The following is a 9,930-nucleotide window of genomic DNA, read 5'->3' as shown; positions in this document are numbered from 1 at the left end:
GCGTTTCTGTGTGGAGTTTGCATGTTCTCCCCATGTTGGCGTGGGTTTCCTTCGGGTGCTCCATTTACTCCCACAGTCCAAACACATGCGCTATAGGGCACTTGATGAACTAAACTGGCTGTAATGTATGAGTGGGTTTGTGTGAATGAGTGTGTATGGGTGTTTCCCAGTACTGGGTTGCAGCTAGAAGGGCATCCGCTGCGTAAAACATACGCTGGAATAGTTTATGGTGGTAACCCCTGATAAATAAGAGACTAAGCTGTAGGAGAATGAATGAATGAATGAATGAATGAATGAATGAATGAATGAATGAATGAATGAATGAATATATGTGTATACTATGTGGAAATCAGGGGCAAAACAGTGGCGCAGTAGGTAGTGCTGTCGTCTCACAGCAAGAAGGTCGCTGGTTTAAGCCTCAGCTCAGTTGGTGTTTCTGTGTGGAGTTTGCATGTTCTCCCTGCGTTCGCGTGCACAGCAAATTCATCTGAGTTAAATTCTCGGTGTTGAAGCATTTCAGAGTAAAGTGTTGACGTTAAAGAGTTAAGATTTTGATAAATGAATATAATAAGAGTTAGAATTGATTTTATTCAGTGCGAAATCAAGGAGTTATCTTTTCAACACTTGGTGGTGTTATTTCCAACATCCGGGAATTCATGCAGCCCCAGTCACTGAAGAATTTTCCAGACGCCATTTTCCATCTGAGGTTTAGAACAGCAACTGGTGAGTCAAACTACCTAAATGTTGGTATTTTACTGACTTTCTTTAAGGAAATACAGTTGTAAACATATTGTTAAGTTAATAACTTTAGAATGGAGTGACAATTTTAATCTTCTGCGGTTTATTCATGGTCGTTTGTGTATCTAGCTTAACTGCATTACTATTCACTTCTTTTCAAGAATGTTTTTATATATGCTCACGCATACATAGTGCATAAAAACATCAAATGTACATGTTCAACACATTTCTGTCACGCTTAATGCCATTTTGTGCGTTGTTACCCATCTGTAAAATAAAATCGACACTTCTCCTTTAATTCGAAGCAAACTAGGGAGGGAATCCCCGGAGCAGCCTAGCCTACTCTGCCCGGATGCTAACGGCAACACAGGACGGTTTCCATAAGCTCTGGAGAGTTTCTAAAACATATCTGGTGAGTAAATGAACATATGCTTACTTGTAAAAGGCTTCCTGACTAAAACATATGATTGTTTGTTATTCGTGTACGTTAATTTGGTTATTTTAAACACCGCGTCCCTTTTAAACTGGTTCATTCGTGGCCGTCCCGTTAGTTCATAGACTCGCGTGATAACGTACGCTTGAATTGTATTAAGCGTTGACAACCATTAAAGTCGGAATGTTAACATTAATGTCTTTAAATGACCGCGTTTGCACTTTCTCAGACATTTAACGTTACAGAAGTCTCCCGGAAGTTGCGGGACTAACGTTAACGTTATCCCGCAAATGTACAGAGACTCCCAGATGCCCAAGTAGATGCCCGCAAATGAATGATAATCTCCCGGAAATCGCGCGTCTCCCGCCCGGTCATTAAACACTTTGCACACCCCTCTCCACCGCATCCCTTCCAGCTCTTCAGGTACGTCGCGCGCAAGTCACCCCCACCGCTCTTCAGGTACGTCGCGCGCAACTCATCCCATTGCTCTTCAGGTTCTCATCTCTCCCGCTACCTCCCGCAAATCAACTCTGTATTCCCCGAAAATTACTTTTCATAACTCGGGGTGTCTGACGTTAGTAAGTTAGACTATTTCTGTAGTCAGGAACATCTTAGTCAAGCTTTTTCTCCCGCATGATATTGTGCTTAAAACTATAGGCTAAACTTAGCATGTACTGTACACAAAATTTTCCTTTTTATTAAAGACAATTTAGTGCGTTGTAAACAGCCACCTGTCTGTAAAATTAATCAACTGATTCATATTTGAGCAGCCTAATGATGATACAGTTTTGATTTGTAGATTTATTATCAATAATCAACATCTGAATCAAAAGATATCTGAAAAAGTGTGAGGCATACTTTGTGATGTTCATCTCTCTTTTTTTATCTGAAGGTTATGCATATGTATTAGATACTAATGTGTTGTTGTTTTTTAACAGCCACAGTTCTCTATACAATAACACAAGACCCTGTGACGGTGGCTGATTAGAGACGGATGGTGTATTTCCAGAGTTGGTGAAATGACCAAGCACACCTTTTTGGTCATATGTGGTGATAATAATGAAGGTATGTTTGATAAAGTTCTGTATTTGTTTCACATAAGCTGAGAGGGTATTAGAGCATTAGAGAATAACAAATGACATGAAGGTGATAAGTTTTGTATTGTGGGTGAACTGTTACTTAAATAATGTTTTGCTCTTTGCTTTGCACTTTTCCTCTTCTGCTTATCCTAATATTTTAGATTATATTTGGACCTGAAACATCTGCTAGACTCCAGTAAAGGTGGCGTCAATACTGGACCTGAAAGGGCCTAACAAGTTGAATCTGGTAAAGAAACATGCAGGCGCGCACACACGCACGTACACGCTTACAGAAAACTGTTGTTTATGAAGTTTATGAATATTTTTTACACTGTGGCCAATATTTTGGGGAAGTCAGCATCACTAAATGATATAAAAGATTTTAAGCTCCTCTAAATTTTGCTCCAAGTGTTGTGTTAAATTCAGGATTCTGGACAGACAGCTGCCTGTTCATGTGTTTTTTCTACTTTTCCATATCCTGTCACCTCAACCAGCTGGGAGAGTCAAGTTGTGGATCATCATGAAGATTTTCAAAAGGTGAGTTTAGATTTCTTGAATGTTTTATTTACTTTAAATGTTCTTTTAAATATATCATAGAATTTGATTGCAATTTGTTTTCAAACATTTTTCTTAGTCATGCTGGAGTCTTGAAGAGTTCTTAGATGAGCATCACCCTATATCCGTGCATCAGGAACCACCAGACGAGCGATCAGCAGTCACTACATCGTCATGGATAAAAAGGTCATCCTGTGGCTGGGAAGCACTTCATTCACAGGACATGCTTGATGAGATTTCCTAGCTCCAGTTTGTTTTCACACAAGTTTACAGCATTTATACCTTCATTTTAACTGCTGTGTTTGATATGGAGGACCAAGGAAACACCCGAAGTGAAAGATTTGCACGCCAAGTTGTTTAAAATGTCATTTCACAAGAAAACTATGAGTTCAGAAGTAAACTATGAGTGACGCTATATTGAACTTTCAAATTGCTCTGATAACACATCAAGTTTGGACCAAAGGACTTAAACAGCCTTTTTGAGCACTGGTCATACATATGTTGTTGATACTGTCTGTACTAATAAAACATTTAAAGCATATTTGACATTGTTGCATTTTAAAAACTGAATGAATTGTTGAAGTTGTGAATGTTTTCAAATAAAATGTTTTTTATTTTATAATTTACAGTCTATTTGACCTTTTTACCATATTTACACTCAAGAGAGTTGAATAAAATAAATATATTACACCAGGCGGTGTTAAATATAGTTACATTTTTTAACTCTGCCCAGAGTTAAAATTAACCCTTACTTCGGTGTCAATGTGCCAACCCTTTTGAAAGTGTTGATTTAACTTTGTTTTGAGTGGACCCCATGAGACACTTTCAAAGTGTTGAAATTAACACCCATAGAGTTGTTTTGGGTTCCCATATTTTGCTGTGTGGGTTTCCTCCGGGTGCTCAAGTTTCCCCTACAGTCCAAAAGACATGCGGTACAGGTGAATTGGGCAGGCTTAATTGTCCATAGTGTATGAGTGTGTGTGAATGTGTGTGTGTGGATGTTTCCCAGAGATGGGTTGTGGCTGGAAGACCATCCGCTGCATAAAAACTTGCTGGATAAGTTGGTGGTTCATTCCGCTGTGGCAACCCTGGATCAATAAAGGGACTAAGCCGACAGGAAAATGAATGAATGAATGAATGAATGTGGATATCAGAGAGCAATTTAAATTATTGGGCACCTTTGAATCACTGGAGTGAACCTTTGCAGACATCCACTCACTGATTAAAGTGAGCCTGGAGTCTCTGTCATGATATATCTGTGCATGTGTGAGTGAGTATGTGTGTGCATGTGTGTGTGTGTGTGTGTGTGTGTATTATGGCCTGTTGACTTTGGGCCTCCTTTGGTCATGTGCTGAAGTCACACAGCTGTGTTCAGTGCAAACATCATGTGGCCCACCAACCTCGCACGCACGCACACACACACACACACACACACACACACACACACACACACACCCTTGCACACTCAAACACACACAACTTATAATGCACATTAGGGTGGCAGGATATTGCATACAATCTAATATTCTAGTATTACAATATGTTGTTTTTCTGCGACAAATATTGCAATATAAATACCATTTCACAAATTGAACAGCTCCTATTTTGAAAGACCAATTTTAGATTTTATTGCAGTAATTTTGTAGTTGAGTGAAGCATGCATAAAATACAAAAAACAAATTACAAGCATACACACACACACACACATACACACAAACACACACTGGCCACTTTAATAGGTACAGCTGTCTAACTGCTTGTTAACGCAAATCACAGGGCAGCAGCTCAGTGCATGTAGACATGGTCAATACGATCTGCTGCAGTTCAAACTGAGCATCAGAATGGGGAAGAAAGGGGATTTCAGAGACTTTGAATGTGGCATGGTTGTTGGTGCCAGACGGGCTGCTCTGAGTATTTCAGAAACTGCTGATCTACTGGGATTTTCATGCACAACCATCTCTGGGTCTGAACAAGAGGATCCAGTGAGCGGCAGTTCTGTGTTCACAAATGCCTTGTTGATGAGGCCAGAGGTCAGAGGAGAATGGCCAGACTGGTTCCAGCTGATAGAAAGGCAACAGTAACTCAAATAAGCACTCGTTACAACCGAGCTCTGCAGAAGAGCATCTCTGAACACACAACACGTCCAACCTTGAGGCGGATGGGCTACAGCAGCAGAAGAGCACACCGGGTGCCGCTCCTGTCAGCTAAGAACAGGAAACTGAGGCTACAATTCACACAGACTCACCAAAACTGGACAATAGAAGATTGGAGAAACGTTGCTGCTCTGATGAGTCTCCATTTCTGCTGACATTTTTTCCAACAAACATCCAATAATAAAGTCTTGTAAAGTTCAAGTCTTGAAATAATAACTCTTAGTAACACTCCAGGGTTTTTCCTGATGAATGTTTAAATATAATACATTCTATAAAATGTATTTTGCTAAAAACAATGAATAAAATAGAAGTTTCTCGGAGAATTACAACCAACTGCATCTAATAAAACCTGCCTGATAGATAAAGTGTTTTGATTTTACCATGGTAAAGTCTGTTAGGGTGTGCTTCATGACCCCAGAAGCGTATTAAAGCCAGTGTAGCGCTCTGTTTATTGCTTCATCTGCAGCTCAGACAGAGTGAATGTCAGTAATGTAAGGATTGTGTATGTGTGTTTGTGTACAGTAGATCTGTTGGAGGATGGAGGAATGTGGAGAACAGGTGCACAACACCTGTGATGAACACACTGAACACCACAGACACAACACACATTATATAACACGCGCACACACACACACACACACACACACACACACACACACACGTTACTGTCGCAGGATGTTTACATCTGAAAAACACACTCAGTACTGGAGCATCAGAGCGTTCAGGACTCATCTATCTGTCTATCTGTCTATCCATCTTTATACTGATACATTTTTCTATCTGTCTATCTATCCCTCCATCCATCAATCTATTCATTTGTCTATTGATACATCTATCCGTCTCCCTGACCATCCTTTCATCTATATTCCTATGCATCTGTCTATCCATTCTTTTATACACTCATCCGTCTGTCAGACTGTCCATACATGCATACATACCATCCACCTCTCTATCAATGTTTCCATCCATCCATCCATCCATCAATCCATCAATACATATATACACTCATCTCTTTATCCATACATTTACCTTTGTCTATTCATGCGTTTGTCCATCCATCCATCAATTATCTATGTATCCATTTCTCCATCCATCTATCTCTCCCTCTATTTGTCTATCTCTCCGTTCACCCATCCAGCATCAATACATTTCTCCATCCATCTCTCCATCCATCCAATCTCCATCTTCCATTCATCCATCCAGCATCAATACATTTCTCCATCCATCTACCTATCCATCCATCCATCCATCCATCCATCCGTCTCACCATCAATATATACATCCATCCAACCATCTATACATTTCTCCATCCATCCATTCATCCATCAATCTCTGAATCTATCTTTTTATCTATCCATCCATCCATACATTTCTCCATCTATCTATCCATCCAACTCCCAATCCATCTATTTATCCATCCTTCCATCCATTTCTCCATTAATATATACATCCATCATTCTATCTATATATTTCTTCATCTATCCATCAATCCATCCATCCATCCACCTACCAATCCATCTATCTATTAATTTCTCCATCCATCTCTTAATCTATCCATCCATCCATATATGCATCCATCTATCTATCTATCTATCTATCTATCTATCTATCTATCTATCTATCTATCTATCTATCTATCTATTTATCTATCTATCTATCTATCTATCTATCCATCCATGCATTTCTCCAGCCATCCATCTATCCATATATACATCCATTCATCTATCCATCCATCTATCCATCCATCCATCCATCCGTCCGTCTATTTATCCATCTATGCATTTCTCCAGCCATCCATCTATGCATATATACATCCATTTATCTATCCATCCATCCATCGATCCATCTATGCATTTCTCCATCGATCCATCTATCCATGTATCCATATATACATCCTTTCATTTGTCCGTCCGTCCGTCCGTCCGTCCGTCCGTCCGTCCGTCCGTCCGTCCGTCCGTCCGTCCGTCCGTCCGTCCGTCCGTCCGTCCGTCCGTCCGTCCGTCCGTCTGTCTGTCTATCTATCTATCTATCTATCTATCTATCTATCTATCTATCTATCTATCTATCTATCTACCTATCTGAACATCCCGATACCTATCTCCCCATCTATCCCTCTATCAATCCATCTGTTCATCCATCTATTCATAACAGTGTAGTTTGATTTGATCTCCTATTGCTTCAACAGAAATCACACAGCAAGTAAAGTCTTCCAGTAATAATCCTCCTTCAATCCTTCACACCCTTTTATCATGTTTCTCCATCTTCATGGCATCAGGTCTCTTTTGCATTGGTTTGGATTGTGGGCTCTTACGCACACAGTATTTTTCAGACGCAGCATTTGAACGATTTGCTCCGAGAAGTAACGCAGTGGAGCTGTAAATAACGGTGAGAGCATCGGTGAGGAATCTGAGGTTATCAGCCGAGGAGCGTCAGGAATCTCCAGCATCTGTTCATCTTCATTAATCTTCATGAAAAGGAAAGCAGAGCTGAACACAAACCGTCCAAACACAACATCATCTCCAGCGCCAGACATTACACGCATGATCCCACGGCTACTGGAGGAACACTGTGAGGACGGAGACTGAAACACCATTTGACTTCATTAATGAGGAACACAGAGTTTGTGCTGAAATGAAATGCATCGTGTTCAGGGGTCGCGAAGAGAAAAACACAGACACAGCGGCCTAAGACTAATGAGAAACGAGGAAAATAATATTCATGTTAAGGACAAAAAAACAAAACAAAAGAAGAATATTGAGTTTTAGATTTTACTGTGCATACGAATATGGAGCTGACATGCACAAGCAGACTGAGCATACAAGCTCATGCTCAAAATAAGATTAATTTGAACACAACTATAAACACTGACATGTACATTGCTAATTCGGGACTTTAAAAACTGCTCTGATTTAAAACTGATTCCAACTGATTCAGAACCAGATAGATGATGGTGGTGTTGAATGATTCATTGACTCGTGCATTTGAATCATTTAGTCATTCATTCATGAATGCACTGAATTATCAACACATGCATTTGTTTAATATGTACTCGCTCATTCATTGATTCATTTATTGTTCATCTCATTTACTTTTCACTCGCAATCATTCATACATTCAATTCATTCATTCACAGAATTATCTACACACAAATGAGAAATCATTTACTAGTTTATTCCTTGTTCATCTCATTTATGTTTTGATTCATTCATCCATCCATCCATTCAAATCAATTCATTTATTCACAGAGTTATCTGGACACCATGTATTTAATCATTTACTAGATCATTCACTCATTCATTGATTCACTGGTCATCTCATTTACGTTTCACTAGCAATCATTCAATTCATTCATTCATTCAGTTTATTGATTCATTGATTCATTGATTCATTCATTCATTTACAAGCCATCATTCAATTTATTCAATCATCCAATTCATTCGTTCATTTATTCAGTTCATTGACTGATTCATTCATTCATTTATTCATTTAATTCATTCACAGAATTGTCCACACACAAATGTGTTTATTTATTTACTAGTTCATTCACTCATTCATGGATTCACTGGTCATCTCATTTACAATTCACTAGCAATCATTCAATTCATTCATTCATTCAATCATTCAATTCATTCAATTCATTCATTCATTCAGTTTATTGATTGATTGATTGGTTGATTGATTCATTCATTCACAAGCCATCATTCATTTAATTCATTCAATCATCCAATTCATTCGTTCGTTCATTCATTCAGTTCACTGATTGATTCATTCATTCATTTATTAATTCAAGTCATTCACAGAATTGTCCACACACAAATGTGTTTATTTATTTACTAGTTCATTCACTCATTCATGGATTCATTGTTCATCTTATTTACGTTGCACTAGCAATCATAAATTTAATTCATTCATTCATTCAATTCGTACATTCATTCAATTCATTGATTGATTGATTGATTGGTTCAGTCATTCATTCACAGAATTATGCTCACTCAAATGTGTTTAATCATTTACTAGTTAGTTTACTCATTCATTGATTCATTGTTCATCTCATCCATGTTTCACTAGCAATCATTCATTCAATTAACTAATTTGTTCATTCATTCAGTTCATTGATTGATTGATTCATTCATTCATTTCTTCATTCATTCATTCACAGAAATATCCACACACAAATGTGTTTAATCATTTACTAGTTCATTCACTCATTCATTGGTTCAATATTCATCTCATTTACGTTTCATTAGCAATCATTTATTTGTTCAATTCATTCACTCATTTAATCAATTCATTCATAGAAATATCCACACACAAATGTGCTCAATCATTTACTAGTTCATTCACTCACTCGTTCATTCATTCATTCATTGTTCATCTCATTTTTGTTTCAGTAGCATTCATTCAATTATTTATTCATTCAATTCATTCACAGAATTGTCCACACACAAATGTGTTTATTTATTTACTAGTTCATTCACTCATTCATGGATTCATTGTTCATCTTATTTACGTTTCGCTAGCAACCATTAATTTAATTCATTCAATTCGTACATTCATTCAGTTCATTGATTGATTGATTGATTGGTTGGTTCAGTCATTCATTCACAGAATTATGCTCACTCAAATGTGTTTAATCATTTACTAGTTAGTTTACTCATTCATTGATTCATTGTTCATCTCATCCATGTTTCACTAGCAATCATTCATTCAATTAATTGATTCGTTCATTCATTCAGTTCATTGATTGATTGATTCATTCATTCATTCATTCATTCATTTCTTCATTCATTCATTCACAGAAATATCCACACACAAATGTGTTTAATCATTTACTAGTTTATTAACTCATTCATTGGTTCAATATTCATCTCATTTGAGTTTCATTAGCAATCATTTATTTGTTCAATTCATTCACTCATTTAATCAATTAATTCACAGAAATATCCACACACAAATGTGCTTAATCATTTAC

General features: G+C 37.7%; 1 long non-coding RNA gene across 1 annotated transcript; it reads left to right on the top strand.

The window, feature by feature from the left end:
• Positions 1-664: 664 nt before the first annotated feature.
• On the top strand, positions 665-3,346 carry LOC147846628 (uncharacterized). Its single transcript, XR_015476045.1, has 6 exons — positions 665-723; positions 1,044-1,150; positions 2,110-2,236; positions 2,412-2,497; positions 2,745-2,787; positions 2,885-3,346. It is a non-coding gene; the product is annotated as an uncharacterized LOC147846628 (long non-coding RNA).
• The last annotated feature ends 6,584 nt before the right edge of the window (positions 3,347-9,930 follow it).

This window comes from Danio rerio, chromosome 1 (genome assembly GCF_052040795.2).
Source record: "Danio rerio strain M-AB ecotype USA chromosome 1, GRCz13ab, whole genome shotgun sequence".
NCBI classification, from domain to species: Eukaryota; Metazoa; Chordata; class Actinopteri; order Cypriniformes; family Danionidae; genus Danio; species Danio rerio.
This window is presented reverse-complemented; position numbering and strand designations above follow the sequence as displayed.